At 35.3% G+C, this 25,097-nt stretch overlaps 1 protein-coding gene across 2 annotated transcripts in view; it reads right to left on the bottom strand.

Annotated features, from left to right (window-relative positions):
• LOC127860825 (cAMP-specific 3',5'-cyclic phosphodiesterase 4C-like) overlaps positions 1-25,097 on the bottom strand; it is a 212,172-nt gene that overhangs the window by 108,356 nt on the left and 78,719 nt on the right. The window contains exon 1 of one of the 2 annotated variants that reach the window (XM_052399118.1): positions 5,104-5,227. The exons of the other annotated variant lie outside the window; for it this stretch is intronic. The gene's annotated coding sequence lies outside the window, so the exon portion shown is untranslated. Of the gene's footprint in view, positions 1-5,103; positions 5,228-25,097 lie in introns of those variants that run through there. 2 annotated transcript variants of the gene reach the window in all.

The following is a 25,097-nucleotide window of genomic DNA, read 5'->3' as shown; positions in this document are numbered from 1 at the left end:
GTTAAATTATCTAAGTGTCAAAGGGGCCATAATTATGTAAAACTGCTTGATACAGTGGTCTGCTCTTGTTTATAGGTTGGGGTCATGTTGGTAAACAAGTATGCAACATATAAAAGCAATATATCAAAGGATATAGGAAATATTTGGGGTAGTACGCAAACTTTAACATAGATTTATCAATAATATGCATATTCTAAGTATAAAAGGGGCAATAATTATGACAAAATGCTTGATAGAGTTGTCTTCTCTTGTTTATAGGTTGGGGTGATGTTGGTAAACAAGTATGCAAAATATGAAAGCAATATGTCAAGGGACAATGAAAATAAATGGGGTAGTACGAAAACTTAAACATTTGCTGCATATTCTTAGTGAAAAAGGGGCCATAATTATGACAAAATGCTTGATAGAGTTGTCCACTCTTGTTTATAGGTTGGGGTCATGTTGGTAAACAAGTATGCAAAATATGAAAGCTATATGTCAAGGGACAAAGAAAATATCTGGGGTAGAACGAAAACTTTAACATTTGCACGCTTATAGCGCAGAAGCTAACGCTAACGCAGACGCTCACGCCGACGCCGGGATGAGTAGGATAGCCCCACTATATATATTTCATATATAATAGTCGAGCTTATAATTGCAAGAGATAACACATTTTGCTTATGAACATATGATTTGGAGAGAAGAAATGATATAGGAACCATTTAACAAAAATATGATACGTGTGAAAGTCATGAAGCTGAACAGGCAATTATGCTAAACAACTGAGTCGTTCTACGTGGTAAATATCCTTGGCAACCAAACATGACCATCAAAAAAAAACATTGTTAAAACAAGGACTAATAAATGTTAGTTTTATAGTAGAATCTTGTAGCTGACAAGATGGTTGCTTGTGATGTTCATCAACACCTACATACTATGATGTTGGCCATTTATATTATATATCACTTCATGGAAGCATGGTTAGAAAAACCTTCCTTGATTTGTAAGAAAACAAGAGGGCCATGATGGCCCTGAATCGCTCACCTGACTCATTAAGATCAGATGAAAACTATGACCTCTATTGTCTACACAATGTTTTTCTATGATTTGACCTAGTGACCTAGTTCCTGACTATAGATGACCCAAATACAATCCCAATCCAGATTTCATCAAGATAAACATTCTGACCACAGTTCATAAATATTGGATGAAAACTGTGACCTCTATTGTCAACACAAGGTTGTTCTATTATTTGACCTAGTGACCTTGTTTTTGACCCCAGATGACCCAAATACAATCCCAAACCGGATTTCATCAAGATAAACATTTTGACCAAATTTCATCAAGATTGGATGCAAACTGTGACCTCTACTGTCTACACAAACAAATTGTTGACGGACGGACGCACAGACACACGCAGGCACACACAACGGACGCCGGACATCACACGATCACATAAGCTCACCGTGTCACTTCATGACAGGTGACCTAAAAATATGTGTCGGAGATAAACATGAACAGTTGTGGTTAAAATCCCATAGAAACAAGGGCTGTTTGTAAAACATGCATGCCCCCTTATATGGGCTATAAGTTGTAGTAGCAGCCATTGTGTGAATACGTTTTTTGTCACTGTGAATGGTGGTGGTGGTGGTGTAGTAGTAGTAGTAGTAGTAGTAGTAGTAGTAGTAGTAGTAGTAGTAGTAGTAGTAGTAGTAGTAGTAGTAGTAGTAGTAGTAATAGTAGTTGTAGTTGTAGTAGTAGTAGTAGTAGTAGTAGTAGTAGTAGTAGTAGTAGTAGAAGTAGTAGTAGTAGTAGTAGTAGAAGTAGTAGTAGTAGTAGTAGTAGTAGAAGTAGTAGTAGAAGTAGTAGTAAGTAGTAGTAGTAGTAGTAGTAGTAGTAGTAGTAGTAGTAGTGGTAGTAGTAGTAGTAGTAGTAGTAGTAGTAGTGGTAAAAGTAGTAGTAGTAGAGGCAGTAGTAGTAGAAGTAGTAATAGTAGACGTGGTGGTGGTGGTGGTGGTGGTGGTGGTGGTGGTGGTGGTGGTAGTAGTACTAGTAGTAGTAGTACTAGTAGTAGTAGTAGTAGTAGTAGTAGTAGTAGTAGTAGTAGTAGTAGTAGTAGTAGTAGTAGTAGTAGTAGTAGTAGTAGTAGTAGTAGTAGTAGTAGTAGTAGTAGTAGTAGTAGTAGTAGTAGTAGAAGTAGTAGTAGTAGTAGTAGTAGTAGTAGTAGTAGTAGTAGTAGTAGTAGTAGTAGTAGCAGTAGCAGTAGCAGTAGCAGCATTACAAGACCAATACTTAAGAATGATCAAATGGGAAAAGGTAACATAGCACCAGCAGTAAATATGGGGCTCATTTACAGGTCAGATTTGGAATCTCTGCTGTAAAATGAGATTTTGAATGAATTAAAGGGAGGCAAATCTGTAATAAAAAGAACATGCATAAACCGTAGTTGTTTCCCTTGTTTGAACCATGCTAAATCCTTACAAGTTTGGAAAGAATTGGATGAAAAATTTGGACTTTATTGCATAAACACCATTTTCTCAATTCAAGGGGAGGTAATTCTGTACTTCATGGACCAATAATGCTCATTTTTTGTAGGGTTCGTGTCCTCATTGATATAAAGACACTGTGCAAATTTGGAAAGGATCGGACAAAAAATGTGGAAGATTTTTGAAAGTTTTCACAAAATAGGCAAAAACGAATAAACATGCAAAGTTCAACGAGCTCCTGCGGCCATGTTTTTTGACGAATCAAATTTCTTTGAACAGCTTTTTCAGGGGAGCCCTCAAAGGTCATCCCTGTGAAATTTTTTGAAAATCTGATGAGCGGTTTCTGACAAGAAGATTTTTTAAGGTTTTTACCATATATGGTCATGGCGGCCATCTTGGTTATGCGATCAAATTTTTTTAAACAATTCTTTTGTCCCATGACCTAGGGATGCTCCACATGAAATTTAGTTGAAATTGGCTCAATGGTTTAGTAGAAGAAGATGTTTACAAATTGTTTACGGACGGACGGACGGCCGGACGCCGGACGCTGAGTGATCACAATAGCTCACCTCGAGCTATCGCTCAGGTGAGCTAAAAAAGTAGTTATAACTCCAAGACAAGTATGACAACATTTAATCAAGTAATACTCCCTTGGAAAACATAAACACTCATGCTTTTGATTCAAGCAAATGTAACCGATTTATTTTTTCTTAGCTTGATTGCATCGAAAGCCTCAGGCTTATAGAAGCGATCTCAAGCTTATTTCCTGTGCCTATTACCTGTACTTTGGGGAAGATCTAAAGGATGCTCCCCGAGTGGGGATCGGACCCGTGACCTCACGATAACTTGGCAGAGACCTTATCATTTGCAAGCAAATTGCAAATTCTTTTTTGTTTGAACATAGCAAATGAAGTGCTAAGTTAAATTGATTGCATATTTAAGTTTTGGGTGCATTATTTGAATGGTTTTTTTACATGCCTTAACTAATTGTAATGCCTCAAAATTTAATCAGTTAATCAGTTAAGAATTCTATAATTAAAACCATATAGTATACATTATTATAAATACAATTGAATGCATTTCTTACAATCATAATAATCAACAAAAGCTGTCACCATAGGATGACTTATGCCCCCTATAAACGCTTGATACAAGTTATGAGCTTTTTTCGAAACCTAAGTGCAAATTTTGAAACCTAAACGCGGACACAAAGTTCAAGGTCAAGGTCACAGGGGTCAAAATTTGTGTGCGTATGGAAAGGCCTTGTCCATATACACATGCATGCCAAATATGAAATTGCTATTTGAAGCGACATAGAAGTTATGAGCATTTTTTGAAACCTAAACACAAAGTGTGACGGACAGTCGGACGGACGCTCCGATCAATATATGCCCTCCTTCAGGGGCATAATCATAATTCTAAACAATAACATAAACAATTTATCAATACTTTCATTAAAACTATGTTCTTTCAAAATGTGCATTACATTTAAGTATTAGATGTAGAATGAGGTTTAAAGTAATCTTTTGAAAAGAAAAACATTTGCTGATCGAGCTAAAAGTGGGTCAGAAAATGCATATCTTTTACACCCTGTCTTTTTATAAGAGTGTCACCCCTGTATAATAGCCACATTTTGATGTATTTCAGTTCCTTCAATTACAACCAAGGAATAGACATGAAATACGAAGCCATTGAATCAATAAGACAGCTTAACTACACAAATCTGATACAGTTAAAAAAAACACACTATATCAATGACCTGGCATATAGCAAATACTTTATTGTCTTAAAGTGCATGTAATTGTATTTAAGTGCATTATTTAATCTCATAAAAACTTTTATAAGCTAACATCAGGTTTAGTCAGACTGCACAGGCTAATCTGAGATGACACTATATGAACATGGATAAAGCTGGGAGATCTCCCACAATGGTGCTCTATGTTTCAGAAGGTAACAACAGGCTGAGACAAATATTGAGCAGAATAAGAAATTACATCAACCAACAACAAGATACAATCATTGATCAGCAGGATGACTTTAATGGTACACTTAATCTGTATACTTTAATATAAAGACCACTAGAAGATACAGGAGGAGAAATTTTTACCCATCATGAATGCCATAAAACTGGTGTTTCCAGCATGCTTGAATGATTTATTTGTAAAGATAAATTATTGCTATCTGACTCTGACTTATTGCTATCTGGCATCTAAGCCAAAATGAATCACCACATTTTAAATAAGAAAATGAGCTGTTAATGTTCTATTCTAAATAGATTCTGTAAAACTGCACAAAAGTGATTCACGGCTCTTAATCATATTCTGCACGTACATTAACAATTAATCAGATCAATCAGATGAGCATAATAATTTGGCCGTGCTTTGTGAAAAGGGAGTTTAATGCATGTGCGAAAAGTGTAGTCCCAGATTAGCGTTTGCAGTCTGCACTTTCTGCTTTTAAGGTATTCTTCTTTTAAAGAAAGTAATTTCTTGGCACAAATCCAGTTTAGGTGGAAAGTGTTGTCCCTGATGAGCATGTGTGGACTGCAAGGCTAATCTGGGAAGACGCACATGCAGTAAAGCCCCTTTTCACACAGCGTGGCTCAATTACAATTATACAGAACTCATACACTATTTACCAATATTTACACAACAATCCTGGCAGTGACTCCCACATTATATCCATATTGCAAGTAAACCAGATAGAAAATAAAACAAAACCAATCACTTCAATACAAATTCCTAGAGTAAACAAACTCTGTTAATACAAGATATATCTGAGAGATAACTAAAGCCCTGTAAATGCATTATTCTGCATGCATGCGCATCTTTGAACCTTCAAATAATGTCCTTACTTTAAACAAAAGTGACTTCAACTTGAGCAAGAACAAGGAAATGTATTTTAAATACAGATCTTAATACCATTTCAACATATTGTTCAGTCAAACAAGTGTACCCAATTATGGACACTTCAGTACAATTTATGTGCCAACATTTCTTATCACAGAAGTCACAGAATCAGTAATTAAAACCCATTATTTGCTTCAAATTTCAGTGATAATTGTTAATCCAAGACTTCGTTGGGGCAACTATGAAATTTGAGGTTGAAACTATTTTCACTGGTATGAATATATGCATTAACCCTTTGCATGCTGGGAAATTTGTCGTCTGCTAAAATGTCGTCTGCTGAATTTGTAAAATAAGCATTTTCTTCATTTTTTTTCAAAGAATACTATCAGAATAGCAAACAGTTTGGATCCAGATGAGACGCCACGTTCTGTGGCGTCTCATCTGGATCCAAACTGTTTGCAAAGGCCTTTAAAATTCGGTTCCCGCACTGAAAGGGTTAAATGGTAAACCAGCTAGTTCTGGGACAATAGTAACCAACTGATCCTGAGACTTAAGTCTTAAAATCAAGAATAATGTTCTTTTTTTAACAACTTAACAATAAATATTGACATAATTAAGCACCATTTTTTAGCCTGTAAATATACTCTTGTGTAGGTTTTCTTGGTTTTAAGTATCATTGTCATTCTTAGTCTAAAAATAGGCTAGTGAATATGAAACCAGAAAAGGCTGATTGGTTGAATTACCGCTCTTAAATGCCTGAAATACTGTTGAAAATGGCAAAAACAAGCAACATAACAAACAAACATACCGCAAATAATTAGCAGATCATACAGCATATCCAACAGTTTCAAGCTAAATATTTACAGTCTTATGCAGTAACATTGAATAGAATTTACACTTGTTTATGTAACATGATAGTTTTAGAGTGCTGACAATAAATATGTATGTTTTGTAAAGCATGCAACATGGTTATGAAATAGCATTCTTATCCTTTCATTGTATTTAGTGTCCCACTTTGTTTTTACTCTACCGAAAATGTATGTCAGAGGCATATATACCGCATGCTTTAATGATGACCTTAAGTTAATTATCAAAAGTACGTGACAAAGTAATCTTTTACGATGAAAAGGCTAAACTAAAGCTGTAACTCACCACAGGTGCACTTTAAGCCATCAAACACACAACTTAAAAATTGCGTTACCTTTCAATGTCAGTGCATCTAAGCACATTGCATCATGTTAATTGCTTATTTGCTTAATTAGGTTAAACTTGCAGGTACTTAACAGAATACAACAAGCACAAACAGATTTGTTTCAATCAAGAAATCATAACCTTACAAATTATGATTGCAAGGATAGAAGAATTGTTCTTATGTACCAATGAAATCTCAGTATAAATCCAGACTGTTCCAGACCTGCCGACACTGATTGATTTTCCAGCGTTAATTACATTGGAAATTATCAGGAGACATACAGGAGATATATAGACAGACTCTGTCAATACTGCCGAAAATGTATAAGTTTAAACAATCCCTGTAGTTATCCCCACGCTTTTTGGAGAAACATGGGGATTATGTGGTTATCTCAGCCATTTGTCTGTCTGTCCGTCCTGGCCACTATCTCCTCCTACACTATTAGCACTAGAACCTTCTAACTTACACACATGGTAGCTATGAGCATATGTGCGACAGTAAACTATTTGGAATTTTGATCTGACCCCTGGGTCAAAAGTTATGGGGGTTGGGGTGGGGCCGGGTCAGAGATTTTCACTAATTTTTTTAGGTTATTTTTTTACATTTACTTCTTCATAATCTTACACCAATTTACTTCAAATTTATGCTGAATATTTCTTATGACAATACGGTCAATCTTAACAATGAATGGCCCCATTACAAACCCTGGGGCTCCCCCTGGATCAAATATGCGGCAAGGGGATACGCATCGACTGCGGACGCACCATTTCTAGTTGTTGTTGGGATTTAAACCCTACATGTCAAGTGTGATTATGATTCCAACCTTTACTAAGGCCAATTAATTTTATTTGAGCCTGGCTTTGTGGAAAGTGGTTTAATGCATGCGCATAAAAGAGTTGTCCTTTATTAGTCTGTTCAGTCTGCACAGGCTAATCAGGGACGACACTTTCTCACTCAGCCTCTACTGGATTTGTTGCTAAGAAGAAGCTTTCTTTAAACAAAAATATCATAAAAGCGGAAAGTGTCTTCCCTGATTATCCTATGCAGACTGCACAGGCTAATCTGGGACAACACTTTATGTACATGCATTAAACCCCTTTCTTGCGTAAGGCATGTAAACAAACTGATAAATGATAATTATTTATTTCCAAGTCTAAATTCAGCAATACCTTAAATTTGTCATAATGATCTTTGATAAGGGCCCTTTTCTGTTTTTCATTGCTATTCAGAATCTGATTTATTTTGCCTTAATCCATCATTATTTTTAATCCATATCAGAAATGCCTAATCTGCTTATAATCATGTTTATGGCAACACTCCTATTATTTATTTGCTTATTTTTACTTATTTGCTAGAGAGTTTTTTATCATCTTCATTACATAATTGCTTTGATCAAACCATTATAATATCTTATATAACCAACTTGGGAGACTAGCTTCTCTTTTTTATTTTTGCCAAGAGTCTTCACATTACAATTTTAAGGATATTTTTAACCTTAATTCTCCAAGGTTTATGTTTACATTCATTATTTGACAACTTACTGGTCAGCGAATATTTGTCGGACAGAAGTATTTATCGGACGTTCTATTTATTTCGTGTATTTTAACCCTTTAGCACAATTTTCAACGTCACATAATTACGCGCGATTGTTTTTTCGATGTTGACAACAGAAATTCGTTGAAAGGCAAGTATTGTAGTAACATAACTGTAATGTTTACAAATTTTGTCGCAATGAAATGTGACCTCCGCGCGGGGGATATTAATAGTACGCGCATGCGCAAAATAATTCACTTAATAAGCCCCGACCTGTGTTCTTGACATTTTTGGTCGTCTGCTACAATACAACATATCTCCATTGTTTTTTTCTTAAAACCTCATATTTAGCACGAAACTGATGTAGTAAACAGCATCACACTATTTCAATTATTGATTTGCTTCCATTAAAAACTCGACACACTTTTTTTATAAACAGATATCGGATGTGCTTGCAAAATGTTTATAGTTAACTCTTTGATTAAAGGGAAGCAAATCTTATTGATGACTATACATTCACTGCTGGGATTTTTGCCCTTGATGAGTGTGTAATAGCTGTGTTTCGTAATATTGAATAGTCTAATCTATGCTAATGTTTGCATGGTTATTTTACGAATAAACCCCACATTTGATACACAAATATTAGTTTAGGAATGCTAGCGTTAATTAAACGACTTAAAAAGGATAATTGTATATTTAAGTGTCTGTTTTACAATTGGACTGTAATGCAAAAATGGATTGGATTGCAGAAAACAAATGCAATCAAGGGAAAAGACACAGCTGCAGCGTGCCGTCTCTGCTGTTATGCAGCACAAAATGAAAATTAGGGTCGATGCACGGGAATTCAATGTTCCACGTAGTACATTGTCAGACCATGTACATGGGCGTGTTGGCGAGACACGCACAGGTCCAGTGAGACACATGCTAATCTGGGACGACACTTTACGCACATGTATTAAGCCCAGTTTTCTCAGAACACGACTCATTTTAACTCGAATGGAAACAATATGATAAAATATCAACCATGCATTTTAGTTCATAGTTGTGAACGTAATATACATGATTTTATGTCATGCCCAAGGTACTTGGTGATACATGTTTAAATTTGAACAATAATACAGGGTTCATTGCCACACACGCGTTTTACCGACGGCGTGCCAGACACATGGCTCTATGGGAGCAGCTCGACGGGATATATATCGACCATGAGTTGTTCCATAATGATACATGGTTCATGAAAGGGTTTCTGGGATCATGGACAATCATGACGCACACATTTCCCTACCAGTTATTGAGGCTGCCAGGGCGAACGATGTTGTGCAGATCGCTTTCCCCGGCCATACCACGCACATCTTGATGCCGTTGGATGTGAAGGTATCTCAAACTCAATAGCATCCTAGTCAAAAGCCTAAATCGTTGAATAATTAATTAACAAGGCTAAACATGGTACAGTTTACCTGCAAGATGATTATCTAAAATAGCGTATGTTTAAAAAAAAAAAGATACACATTGCACACATCCTCATATTAATTATTTGTTTTTCATATTATGAACATATGCATTATTTTTAGATGACAACTCGGCCCAGACATGTAAAGAATGTGGACGTTTCACGGTTAACCCTCTGGTCAAGGCCGGTCTAGTGTCCGATTCACTTGCTGACATTTTAGTACCACCAACGTCAAAACCTGCAGCTCAACGAAATAAAAGAAGAATAGTTACCGAGGGACGAGTAATAAGTGGTGAAATACTGAGGGAGTTAATGGTACGGCGTAGGTATTTAATTACCATAATACAACACCATCCAACATTCAGAAGCAGTGCACATTTTCTATGTACCACTGTACATTAACACTTATTTCGTCATTACTGTCTCGTGTCATATCAAATCGTATTACATGCATTTAACAATAGTTTTCCTCCAATAGGAACGAGAGAAAACTTCCGCCGAGAAAGACCGTCGGGTTGCGCAGCGAGCTTTGGAAGACGACGAGAGGAAAAGGTTGAAAGAGCAGGAAGAAATTGAAAAGATTAAGAGAAAAGAGGAACATGTTGAAAAGCGATTGGCCAGGAAACAGGAACGGAAGAAAAATGCGGACGAGAAAAGGGATAGAGGAAAACTTGCTAACAAGAAGTTTACGTGTGGAGTCTGTTGTATGAGAGGGAGAGTGTTGGATAAGAGCAAGGGCATTGTGTGGTTCGGGTGTGATGAGAAAGTGTGTGGCAAATGGTTCCATTTTGAATGTTTTCATCGTAGCGAGCAAGAATACTTGCGAGAGAGTATGGAAGAGGGAGAAAGCTGGTATTGTAAGGCATGTAAGCCATGGCTGTATTATGAAGAGTGAATGGCTGTGTCCTTTGTGTTTCTCGTGCACGAGATTCATGTAAGCTGCTTTTGACGTTTGTGATGTATTGATTATTATAAAACCTTATGTATTGAATGAAACACCTTTTTGGTTTAAAATAATCATATTATATTATAAATAATACCAATGAAATGATAATTTATAGCATTGTTTCTCTACCAATATGAAATTATCTCACGTTTATTTATTAATGCGATGACCGTGCAACATTTTCAAAGAGACATCAAAAACGGATATTCTTGTATGCACTGATATTGGATTCCAATTGTAACCCTATTAATACACACTGAAGAATACATTTTGCACCATTTAATTAATACATTCACTTGATTCTATCGTTTCAGTTCAGAAAAATACCATTTTAAACAGATTTGTTGCGATTTACTCAAATTATATAAATGTCCGGAAAATACTCATGTATAGTGTAAAATTACCTCCCTTTGATGACCCCATTTGCGGGCCTCGTACATACGCATGCGCACATCAAAATCCGACTTTGTTTACATGCACTTGTACATGACGAACCCAAGATATATCGGTAAACTTTTCATGCCGTATTTTGCATTATTAAGGGAGTAATCCACGAAAAACCCTGAATTTCGTCCGACAAATACTCGCTGACCAGTATCTCGTGCATATAACTTCACCTCAAATCCATTCCTCTTAATAAATGCAGAAAATAGTACATTCTAACCTTCAACCTTACAAGATTATCCAACCACACTTTTTGAGAAAAACACAACAAATATCCCAATAATTATATTGCTTCTATGCTGTTTAATGATATCCCTAAGCCAAGAGGTAAACATATGTAGGATGACCGACTGTTTTGATAAACCAAAGTTGTAGGTTTATGGTCATCCAATTTCAATGCATCCTATACAACAGCACTCTTCCACTTTGAAGCAGTTTGACTAACAACGCAGTTTCACGTTTACTTTAAATATGCGAATTCATTAGACCTGGCTGCATCTTGCAGCTGTCAACAGCTTAAAGTACCCTAGCGAAATATGTTAACTTTTGCTAATTTCCGTTATTCTATACAAATGCAATATGTTAATTTTTGCTCATTTCCGTTATTCTATACACACATCACACTCATTCTGAATGTAAATCAGATGTGTCCGATATTTTATTAGCCTAATTTCTTGTCTGGATTAACCACATTTCTGTGGTTCCTGTTTTGAGTGTCTGTGATACAACTTTCTGAGAAAATGTCAGTAGAAATTACATCCAAAATTTAACAATTTGGTCACAGTTATAAGAAAAATCTTTGTTTATCTACTACCCCGGCGAAATGTTGTTCATGATTTCATGAACACTTCAAGCCAATCAAGAACTGTTCATGAACGGTTCTGAAAAAGTTCCTGAGCTTGGTTCATGAACTTTTGGACATGAACTGTTCTTAAGACATGTTCATGAACTGTTTATGAATTATTGTTGAACATTTCAAAGTTCATGAACAGTTCTTCATCTAACCATAAATACTTAGTGATGAACATTTCATGCACAAGTATTTCTAATGACTTTTCTGAGACAGACTTTAAGGATCCATCATGAATAATTCATGAATTCCTTTGTGCTAGATCTTTCATACATATTTTTGAAAGTAATATTGAAATGTCTAGCATACAAATCTTGTAGATTTGTGAAACCTGTGAAGTTAGTATGAATATGCATAGTACTTTCACCACTGTAAGTTAGAGTTCTTGACCTGTTCTAGAGAATTTTAAGAACATGTGTACAAGAACTGTTCAAGAACTGCCTTCAGGAACACTTCAATAACTTTTTAAGGACCTTTCCTGTTCTTGAATTATTCTTAAACTATTCTTGAACACTTTAAGAACTTTTTTGAACAACATGTTTCCTTCTGATGTTCTTAAACAGGTCTACACAATGTTTTTGAACGTATGATGGACTTTTTAAGAATCCAATATGTTCTTAAAAGGATCTGTCATTGTTCTTGGAAGACTTAAAAGACACGTTTAAGAACGTTTTAAGGACATCATATTTCAAGAACAGTTTAAGATGATATCAAGAACTCAATGTACATTGCATTGCTGTTTTTACAAAGAAAGAATATTGTGTGCACAGGAAGTTGAAACGGAAGGCACATGGTTTATGTTATATTTGAAAATGTAAGTCTTTAATAAATTACCGGCTGAACTGATCAGCCATTGGTTCCATTTCAAGTTCTTTGGCACTGTAAGTGTAACCATTTCAGGGAAACCATTGATTAGTAAATGATTCTTGAACTGAAAATGAGACTATTCATAATCTTTTCAATACATGAATTATTCATGAACATATAGTGCAAAGTTGTATTATGAAATTTAAAGAGTATTATCAAACCACTTGTATCTTAGTTATAAGTGTTATATTTAAATTATTGTTATATGTTGCTATCAATATGTTAAGTGCTAATACAAGACTTGTTTCTTCTTACCCTGACCTGTTTGTTGAGCTTTAGTAACACTTATGATAACCTTTGCATAAATTGACAAATTCTTGTTCATGAATAGTTCATGGACACTTCATGCCACCTCAGTTCATGAACTCTTGAAGAACTATGGTTCATGAACTATTCACTTACAGTTCGGATCGTGAACAGAAAATGAGCCATTGAAAAATAGAAGGAAAATGTTCATGAACTGTTCATGAACAGCAAAACCCTGAATAATTTTTCAAGAATTGTGTTGTTCATGAACTGTTCAAGAACACTTCATGCCATTGATGTTCATGAATAGTTCATGAACATTTCATGTCATAATGGTTCAAGAATAGTTCATGAACACTTCATGCCACACGGGTTCAAGAATAGTTCATGAACACTTCATGCCATAAGGGTTCAATAATAGTTCATGAATACTTCATGCCATTAGGTTTCAAGAATATTTCATGAACACTTCATGCCATTAGTGTTCATGAACAGTTCATGAACTAAAATTTCAAGAACTTTTCACAGCGTGGCTCATTTTCTGTTCACGAACTATTCGTGAACAATTCATGAACTCAGTTCATGAACTGTTCATGAATTGTTCACGAATTATTCGTGAACTGCAGAACAACATTTCGCAGGGGTAATGTCAATTACACTGAAGTAAACATCGTGAAATATTGTGTATTCTTTTCATACACAATTGTAAAAAGATTGAAAGTAATATTGTCCCCTTGGTTTAACCCTTTCCTGCTCAGAAGCAAAGTGAAAATGGCTATGTGCAAACAGCATAACAGCCTGTGAGTAACTCGCAGTCTGTTCAGGTTAAATGCTGTTTGCTACTCATCAGTATCTAAGGGTTGGAAATCAAACCTTTAAAACTTAAATTTAGCAATAAAAGTCTTGTGGTAATGGGTTAAGGAATCAGGATAACATCTCATTTTCATCATCACATATTAGCCTCTACATAGATATATCATTATATTCCATTTCATTGAGATCAATTGATGTTCAACTGGTGTTCAAGCCTCTACATAGATATATCATTCTATTCCATTTCATTGAGATCAATTGGCGTTCCACTGGTGTTCAAGCCTTATTGATTTGAGCCTTTCTCTAGGTAACCATGATTTAATGCATTTGGGTAAAATGTTGTTCCTGTTGATTAGCCTGTGCAGTCCACACAGGCATAAGGGCAACACTTTATGCCTTAACTAGTTTTTGGGTAGGAAGAGATTTCATTTAAAAAAAGCCATACATGCGTAAAGAGATTTCTTCCTGCCTAGCCCCTGTGGACTGGTTTATATTTTCTTAAAGGAGATACGAGATGGGACAGGGGGGCATAAAAAAGGAGTTTTTCAATAACGGCATTGTATTAGTATGCCACTTAACATAACCAATACATGTTGTTTATTGTTGCTCTCTTATTCTAACAACTAAGTCCAAAACATTTATTCAGCATAAAAATGAATTCTGGGTTTAAACAAAATTAAGAATTAAAGACACGGAACTTTGTCAATTGACAAACTAAACAGGAAAGGGGGCATTTATTGTTGTGGTTACGTTTATCCGACCATATATGGTTTGTCTTATTATTTCATGGTAATGCTTCCATTACCATTCTGTCTCAATGCAGCCATACCATTCTGTCTCAATGCAGCCATACCATTCTGTCTCAATGCAGCCATACCATTCTGTCTCAATGCAGCCATACCATTCTGTCTCAATGCAGCCATACCATTCTGTCTCAATGCAGCCATACCATTCTGTCTCAATGCAGCCATAGATTACTCAAGACTCAGATCATCCAATACTCATGGCTCTATGTACTTGAGTCATGTTTCCTATGTTTACAACTAATGACATGACGTTAAATACATACTAAATACATAATATCCAATTATACCCATGGGGTTTCTAAATAATGCCTGATTGATTGAGAGTTTGGTTAAACAAAAACATTTTTAACAATAAATCTTTTTTTATATCAATGTAAACAAATATTTTGACGCAGAAATTGACACATTTGTTGTTATGTTTCAATTCAGATAATGACTTTCTACAAAGGTGTATGTTGTTTTTTTTGTGTGTGTATAAAGCATAAAATCATAAAGAAGTGGAAGACAATTATATTACAAACATGACATTTAATAACAGCGAAATGGTTCTGAAGAGATTTTATTCACCTTATACCCTGAAGCCAGATTTTCTTGAACTTAAATTCCAGCATGATTGTTTTACCATGCATGATAATTTAACTTTTGGTCATGGACAGAATCTATGCCAATCATCAACAAGAAATGTGTTTGTCAGAAACACTATGTCCCCTTCTGCGCCGCTTTTATTTAGTTTTTTTGACCTTTGACCTTGAAGGATGACCTTGACCTTTTACTACTCAAAATGTGCAGCTCCATGAGATACACATGCATGCCAAATATGAATTTGCTATTTTCAATATAGCAAAAGTTATTGCAAAATGTTAAAGTTGGCGCAAACCAACAGACCAACCAACCAACAGGAAGGGCAAAAACAATATGTCCCCCACTATAGTGGGTGGGGGACATAAAAAGAGACTGAATAAAATGTTTGGATTACAGTCTGTGAAAAGTGAAGTTGTAAAGACAGATGAAGGAGCCGATTTTGTTCTGTATTTTTTGGAAACTAAGGGAAATAACTCAGAAGAGTCCTTTTTGGCTGGTTATCGAATTTGGCCCTCATCTTATGCAAAAAAACATTATGCAAAAATTTTGGTGGGGATTCCTTAAAAATGTTATGGGTAACAGAGCAGAAACAGTGAATTTCACAAAAATAAAGGCCTTGAGTTTACGTTAGAGAGCAGAAACAGTAAACTTGCATTATGCAGAAATAATGGGAAATAATTTTGGCTGATTGTCAATCATTAATTTTATATACTTACATATCCAAAAAGTTTAGTGAAGATTTAATGAAAAATGTAGGAGTTGGAGAGTGGAAACTAAGTTCCCAATTTTTTTTTAATAGAGGGCAATAATATTTTAGTGTGTGAACACTGAAGTGCCTTGTGTGACTTAGCTTGTTATTGATGTTGACATTGTGTTTAAGAAAACAAACATTTCACAAAAGTTTAGAGAAGATTTGATGAAAACGGTACAACTTTTAGTGCAGCTGCCACTTAAATTTCCAGTATTGAACTGAGTGGAAACACTTTTGGGACAATTTTAATTATTTTCTGTACAAGGTTCATGAAGATTGGGCGATCAATTTTGCAAGGCCACTTTAAAGGGACCTTTTCACAGATTGTGGCATGTATTGAAGTTTGTCATTAAATGCTTTATATCGATAAATGTAAACATTGGATCTAAAAAGCTCCAGTAAAAAACTAGAGCTTTGACACAGACGTTACAAATACCCCCACATGCCGCATTGACACAGAATATTTTACATTGTTGTCTTCACAAAAAAGTTTAAAATTTTTTTTAAATGCACTAAGTGACCCTGTGACCTAGTTTTTGACCTGCCATGACCCATGTTCGAACTTGGCCTAGACATCATCTACAAACAACTTCTGACCAAGTTTGGTGAAGCTCTGATGAAAAATACTTGAATATTAGAGTCTAAGTACACCATGCTCAATGTTTTAAACACACTAAGTGACCCCGTGACCTAGTTTTTGACCCGGCATGACCCATATTCCAACTTGACCTAGACATTATCTACCTACAACATCTGACCAAGTTTGGGGAAGATCAGATTAAAACAACTTGAATTAGAGAGCAGACATTTAATACGGACCGACCGACAGACAGCCAGACCAACCAACAGACAAGCTCACTCCTATACACCCGCTAAACTTCGTTTGTGGGAGTATAACAAGAACAAAATTAAAGAAAGAAAAAAAGGAACCCTCAACTAGGCTCAAACCACTGACCCCTGGACATACATGCCAGAATTTTTTAGGTCCAAATCTGGACATACCATAAAAAATTGTCGGGACATTTGACCAAAAAGCAGGACACCTAAAACGATGTATTATTCCACCTTTACTGTAGTCAGTATAGTACTAACAAAAACTCTTTACACTTTTATTCAAGACATAAAACATCTGATATGAAGCATGAAATCTAAAACATAACAATAACAGTTTTATTAAATAATACAATAGCAAACAACGAAGATAATATTCATCTTTTCAGAGTACAAAACCTGGAACATTACGACAACAATACTCATTATATTACTTTCAATGGCAAACATTAACGCAGGGGAGGCTATCCAGTACACTGAAAGTAGGGGTTACAGTAAACTATCTAAGCCAAGATGGGTACCACTTTTACTGTTTGATGCAATGTTTTTTTAAGCATGTATCCATGAGCAGTTTTTTACTTGTCAATTCTCGCGGCTTAATTGGAGTAGGGTCAAACTGTCATGCATAGCACCTCGTTGTTTTTAGCTTAATTGGAGTAGGGTCAAACTGTCATGCATAGCACCTCATTGTTTATATTACAATTACACCCAATTTCACTAGACAGGATGGGTATCACTTATTGGACTGTTTGTTGCGATTTTGGTATATTGCACATTCAGATTATCCCGCTATTTTGGAACTAAACATTGAATGTTAAAGAATCATTAATGACGTAGAGTTAATTTTACAAAACAATTGTTTTGTTGACCGTTTCAAACAAAGACTAAAACAAACACATTTTCAACATTTATTTCATTATAATACAACTATCGATAGCAATAAGCGACCACTATCTTAAAAACCACCATGGTGTTAATACCTGATAAAATCAATAATTAGTCGATAAATCGCTGATAAGGTGTCATAAACAACACTGGTACACACGAGAAGAAGAATCAGATTTTTAATTGGGGGCAATAAAGGGATTAGCAGTTGTAAGTGTTAGTGAAACAGAGCTTGAATAGCGAATTTTATTGGGAACCTATAGACCTTACATCATTTTTTACAAATGTCGGGACAAATCGTCTCATATCGGGACGCCGGGACAAAGGGCACAAAAGCGGGACTGTCCCGCCAAGATCGGGATGTCTGGCATGTATGCCCCTGGAGTAAAACGCCTAGACCATCGGGCCGTCCGTGATCATACAATGAATGATGAATTTTATACTTTAATAAGAATTATAAGCAATCCTCATACTGTCACAAAATATAACGACAACAACAGAACTCTCCAAATAATTCAATCTTCTCAATTTAAAACACTTGATAATTTTCAGGTTTTTAAATCGTCAAAAGATGTTTATAATGGATATTTTAGAGCATGGTAAATGTTCAACATAACTGTTTTCTCATTCAAGTATTATAACTACAATGAAAAATTGCACATCTGAAACATTTTTTAAAAATTTGGTTAATTTACCAAAATGTGAAAAGGTCCTTTTAGAAGTTGCCTGAAGTTATTAAGACGTGGATTCTTCAACTTTCCTCTTACTGATAATGTATCTGACAGTTCAATAACACAACTGTCTTTTAGATATTATTATAACAACTCCAGATAGATGAACATAATGGAATAAACTGACATAATTTTATCAAATAATGCCAGATTATTATCCCATGCAATTACTGTCCATTAGCACTAAACTGCTAGGATAAAAGAAAGTTTTGCATGAAACTGTAGTATATCACACAGAAATAATTCACAAAAAAGCAGTTTTTAGTTCTTATTAAACAAAACCACTGGAAAAAATCTGCTAGAAAACAGAATTTGACCTCCATTTGAAAATCTAGCATGAGGTCTTTTTAACATGATTAGATTATATAAATAATAGAATAAACCAAAAATTCTATAGCGCATTTTAAAAACACGTAGATGCTGTATATGCATGATGAACAAGGATGATATAAAAATATGCAGTCATTTAGTATAATCCTTAATAAATTCAGTTGCCAATTACACAAATTTGTAATTGAATTAACCGGCTCTAGGAGAAGTGCCCCCCCGGAGAACTGCCCCCCCAAAGATTTTTCACTGGGCGGAGAACTGCCCCCTCACTGTTTTTGTATAGGGCGGAGAACTGCCCCCCTGCTGATTAATAAGGGGCAGAGAACTGCCCCCCTGTCAGAATTGATGACCCGGAGAAGTGCCCCCTAATTAAAGAAATAGCGGTGATATATAAAGCGAGTATTATAATGACAATAACGCCAGTAACTTTCTTGCTATTATGTATGGAAATTGAGTGAAATTTCAAAAGTAATATAAAGTTGTACAAGTAATAAAAGTTATAAAACGGCATAAAATACCTACCTTGGCATGGACGTCGTCACGTCGCCAACTTTATAATCACGTGAATTTCGTCAATGTGAACAAAGAAAAACAAATAACTTTTTGCTAATAAAAAGTTTTCGCGGCTGAATTATTTTATATTTTCCCCGTAATAAAAACAAACAATTAGCATGCAATTTAATCCATCCTTATGCCAGCTGAAAACAATAATTTATTTGTTTGTTTTCGCCAATTACGGATTTGGACGGTTCAATATAATAAACCCGTATGCGGCTTTATTCAAAGCTAACAAGTTCTTAACAATTAAGGTCGGTCCGGTCTACCAATTAAAAGATTAAAAGATCGCGGTACTTATCGTTAACGGTAACAAGTTCTCTGCCTGCCTTATTAGCTGCTAATTAAAGCAACTGTTACCGATTTTGTTTGTTTGGCATGTCGACATGATCTGCTCAAAATGCAAACTGCGGACGACTCGACGGTCTGGCGATGCTACCGATGGATAAGGTGCTAGATGACATGAATTAACTAAACAACATAAATAAATTGCTTATAAATTCAACTTCACTTCACTTTTTTCTTCAAGTCAGCTAAATTATTGCCTTTGCCTTGCCTATTAATTTACTTTTTTATATGTCAATTAACTTTTTTTCCATGGGTCAATACTATCTTTATAATGTAAATTAATTCCGATGTAACTTTTCCTCCATAAGTACCGAGTTGCACGTCTATATTTAGTTGCAACACATTGCCAGTATTAACACGCACGCGTTTCCTGTGTGGATCTCGACTATGTTTCGCGCTCTTATTAAAACACGACTTTTACAAGGCATTCATGTATAGTGAGTGGTGCAGATGCGTACCAAGGGCCTTAAACAGTATTATCACATGCCTCTAGACAATTTGTGTTATTCAGTTCGATAAATGGTAATATACTTGTACTGAAATTAAATTGTTACCGGATAAAATGTGTACGGCGATAACGTAAAATTACCCGTAAGTATTGTTTTCACTACGTAACTAATAACTAATATGACACCGGGGGGCAGTTCTCCGCCCCTACAGATTTGATGGGGGGGCAGATATCCGCCTACTAAATTCTGACAGGGGGGCAGTTCTCCGCCCCTACCGATTTGATGGGGGGGCACCTCTCCGCCACCTTTAAAATAAGGGGGCAGTTCTCCGGGGGGCAGTTCTCCGGGGGGGCACTTCTCAGGATACCGAATTAACCCATTTATGCCTAGTGGACTGTCCCATTCTACTAAATTGGATCAATTTATTTCCAAAACTACGGAAGTCTAAAAGATTTATATATATATTTAGAATATGTCTTACAGAAATTCCTTTAAGCAAACAGCGCAGACCCTGATGAGACGCCGCATAATGCGGCGTCTTATCTGGGTCTACGCTGTTTGCCAAGGCCTTTTTTCAGGACGCTAGGCATAAATGGGTTAAAAAAGCAGATTTTTTACCCATCATGTGATAACTGCATACGCTGATCTGAAACTATGCTGGACACATATAGCTTAGTAAAGTATTTCTCACAACACAGGAAAAATTGTAAATATATAAATAATTATATTGAGGAACTTTAGGGTTATTTTTCTCACTGTGAAGAAGGCTTCAAATAACACATGGACAATAAAAGAGCTTTTACTAGCATGAGCCATGATCTTCTGCAAATAACCAGTCTGACAGCTGCCAGAAGAGTAAAATAACCAGTCTACCAGCTGCCAAAAGATAATTATCATGTTATGTTGGTGTGCCTAGAATCAAACATGGGATCCTCTGATTTGTTTTCTAGGGTTTACCAACTGAGCTTGAGCTATGGTCATGCAATCGCTTGGTTTTTATGGGAGCATTCTCCACAAAAAATGTTGGCTCTCAATTGAAGACTATTTGGATTTTTGCCTTCTAATTAACTTACTGACAAATTCACTGACATGAAAAATTAAAGTCAACCAAACATGACCTTTTGTAAATGACCCCAACCCTACGGCACACTGTAAAAGATAGTGGTGGTCAAATTCAGTAAATTTCTTTCAGCAGTCAATTATACAAATTCATTGATAGTATCTTTCGCAGTTGACCTGATCTTGTATACAGATTCCAAAAATACAGCCTATAGGGCTATACTTGTTATGAATTTACTCCATGATGTTTTGGGAAACAAAATTGTGTAAAGTTTAATTCCTTTCTCTTAATGAAGCTTAAATCTGTACTTATGTATGTTTATTCACCGTACACCCCAAGGTTATTATTGATTATGAACGTTACAGGGTCATTTTTTTTTTCGGCGTAAGCTGCATAAGCCAGCTTTTCACCTTAGCCTGACCTTTGTAAGTGTCCAATAAAATTCCAATAAAATTTCCCGCGACTAGGTACGAATGAATACACTTCATTTATTCCATTGGCTGATTTGAGTATACCACCAGAACATTGGAAACATATCCGCGTCTTTGTAACACTGTTTTACTGTATGAAACAATTTTATCTCGAATGAAAAGGCTTAATAGATAGAACAGTTTTACACTCAATTCTCGACATCAATACAGTTTGTGCGTACACCTTTTATTTTCAGAGTATTACCAGCGCAAGAGCGTTTATACTTAAAAGGCTATGTTCTCATATTTAGTACTTACTTCCTTATACCTGTCAACTTGTTAACATGTAAAAGTATAAAGAGCAATGGAAGCGAGGCCTCACTTTAAAGCATTGCATTTCAACCTGCGAGGTATATCGGGTCAATTCGCGGACATTCAGAGTTTATATACAGGTCATCACCGGAGTTCGCGGTTAGTAAAATAATCGTTATATAATAAAGACTCTATCCGTGAACTAGGTGACCTGGAATTTTCTTTAGACCAGAAATATGTTAAATGAAGATATTCAGCAATATAATTATGGTATGTAAATAATAGATTCTTAATGTGTTTTCAACAATACAATGATAAATATTATTGTTGATAAATTTAACAATAATTATTCGTCCATATTGCCTAATGTACTAAAGTGATAATGAGCATGTAACAGTTTATAGGTGTCTATCGCAACCGTTGATTATTTTTGATGTTTCTACTTCATATACACTTATGTTAATTAATGCAGCATCATCATACTAAAACAATATACCAGAAAGAGAAAAATAATGCATTTGAATATCAACCGTACTTTCGTTTGACAACTGATCATGCGTTTACGAGTTGAACCTAAATTTAGTTTTAGTGCAGATTTGTTCATTCAACACAAAGACACGAAATTGTTATACGGATCATTTCAGCTTACAGGACTGGGTGGGTCACGTAAGAATATCGAATATAAAATATATTTTTATAAACAACTGGTAGCAAGGTGAGTTGCAGATAATTAATCAGTAACCACATTTTAACTAACTATTTTGACCTGTTAATTCTTTTCAGCTCAATTCAACAGTGCAAAATGCCCATAATATTACTTTAAGCATTAGCACGATGATAATTGATACTGTTAATAATCGAATCAAATAGCAATGCCCGACAAACCACTAAAACAGGTTTGTTCGAAGAACGCGCCTATAAATACGGATACTTCTCGTGTGGCCGGTTGACTCATATGTTTAAATTTCACTTCCATTCCCCTGCGAAGATTTGTTCTAGAAATTGGAACGGTTCTGGAACTGTTCTAGAACATCAAGAACAGTTCTAGAATGTTCCATATTCACGTTCTAGAACTTATGTTCTGGAATTGTTCCAGAACTGTTTTCTAGAATAATTCCAGACATTTGTGGAACAAGGCTTAATTAGTTCTGAAACTGTTCCAATAATACACAAGAACATTTTTAGAACATTTCTAGAACAAAATAAGTTCAAGAAATTTCTAAAAATGTTCTAAACTGTAGTTCTAGAACACATTTAGAACTCTTTAAGAACCAGTAAGTTCTACAAACATTCTAATGGGGAATAAGAACACATATAGAACAGGTCTAGAACCAAAGTCTACAATTGTCCTACAATTGTTCTACATATTTAAAATAAACTAGTTCAGACAATGATAATTTGACTTCTTTCAAATTATATTTCAAAACAATTTCCACATTGAAACTTTGCTTGCTGTGGTGTCTGCAAGATATTGCTGTCATATCATGAGATATATATATATCATACACAAACAGAGGACTAATGTTAAGGAGGATCGAGTGTTTGTTGATAGGTCTGGGATACTTTGTCTTATTTCTAATCCTAAAACATTATGTGGGTACTCACTAGAAACAATGTTACGAGGCACTCCTAATGAGTATCCAAACATAAGCTTTTATGGAGAACTGGAGAAAATTATCCCTGAAATACCAAAAAGTACTTCTCCTTTAAGTCCTTACAAAATCTTCTGCTACACACATACATATACATGTATATAACTGACTATAATTTGTCGACAAATTACACATTATTTAAAAAAAAAATTACTGTATCTGTTCGGAATTCTGCATACTTAGTGTCTTCTGAATTTGCATGTAATCTTGTGTCAATTAAAACACTAGGACTTCACAGAGTTCCTCAACATTCACCATCACAAGAATCTCAATGAACTAAACTGGAATTAGGTGACTAACTACAGGAGCTTCTGGTAACTGTAATGGGTGGATTTCATCCATCTTTTTCATAACATTATTCAGATATTTGTGTAGTTTATTTGTGTAGTCTGTCTCCAATAGTGCGTAGAATGTGGCACTGGAAGTGTTTCATCATCAAAATACAGTTTCTTCACACGCTTCAGTGGACCTGGAAAAAAGACATATGAATGTATATTTTGAAACAAATATAAACTCTTTAACTCATTAACAGGTTTATAATTACAGAAACTTAATTCACAAGCAAATGATTGTGGTTTACAAAAATCAACATGTTCAAACAAAATTAAATTCTGTACAGTATCAGGTTGTTTTGCTCCCAAGTAGTTTCCTTTCCCCTAGTTGTTTTGCATCCCAAGTAGTTACCACGACCATTCTACCTCATGTGTGAGCCACACTACCAAGTGTGAAACTACTTCTGGAAGGCAACATAATTTGGACAAAATAACACTTGTTTTTTCGTTTTATGTAAACAAAGTGTTTTCTTCTGTAATGATGTTTTAGAAATATGCTTTTCTTAAAATTTCAGTAATTTACCTTATTCAGTCAGGCATTCCAGAATACATGGGTGTAAAGGTGACCAATGCCATTTTACTCTTGCATGTTATTAATGTTAATTTCACAAATTTTTAGATTATTTAATGTTTTGCCAAGTCTCGTCTTCTTGTAGTCATCGATAGATTAAAGTCTCATAATAAACTATTCCCGGGCCTCAAGAAGTTATTTTAGTGAGCATCACAGGTCTATAATCCCAGCCTGAAGTTGCGTGCAATGAGACTTTCAATGTAAACATTGAGCATTGTTAAATACTGAAATCACTTGCCTAACTTGCAGTGTAATCTTCAAAAAAATAAGCATTGGTGTTTATGTGGTTTAAAAAAATGATAACCAGTTATAAAACAGAAAAAAAATGCGTCCATTTGCCTTAAACTCGCCCTTCAGCAAATGGACCATTTATGAATTGTTATAACAGCTGTATTAAGAATAGTGTTCGACCCACAATACACGTTGACTTACTTAACCCGTGTTTCGATGTGTACAGTTAAGTCCGGTAATCTTGCGCGTCCGGTAATCTTGCGCACTTCGCATTTGCGAATCTCGCAGACGACGAATGGTTTTCTTTTAAGTGATGAAAGATGGAATTTCACATTTTAAAGAATTAACAGATTTAAAAGTTACGTATTCCATGCAAAATTAAATTCGATCATTACATTTATACACCGGTTGCGCCATCCCTATACATCGTAAACACTGGCCTTCTTACGAAAAATTCAAAATGAATCACAAATTCCCTGCAGTCTTTGGCGTTTTCATACTTTAAATTAAGAATTCATAAATCCAACGTGTAATTAAGCATTCCATTGCACAATAACCTATCAGTTATGGTATTTTTTGCCATGAAAATATATCGCATCAGACGAC

Source organism: Dreissena polymorpha, chromosome 15 (assembly GCF_020536995.1).
Source record: "Dreissena polymorpha isolate Duluth1 chromosome 15, UMN_Dpol_1.0, whole genome shotgun sequence".
Classification (NCBI taxonomy): Eukaryota; Metazoa; Mollusca; class Bivalvia; order Myida; family Dreissenidae; genus Dreissena; species Dreissena polymorpha.
The sequence above is the reverse complement of the archived record's forward strand: the minus strand, read 5'-3'. Positions and strand labels throughout refer to the sequence as shown.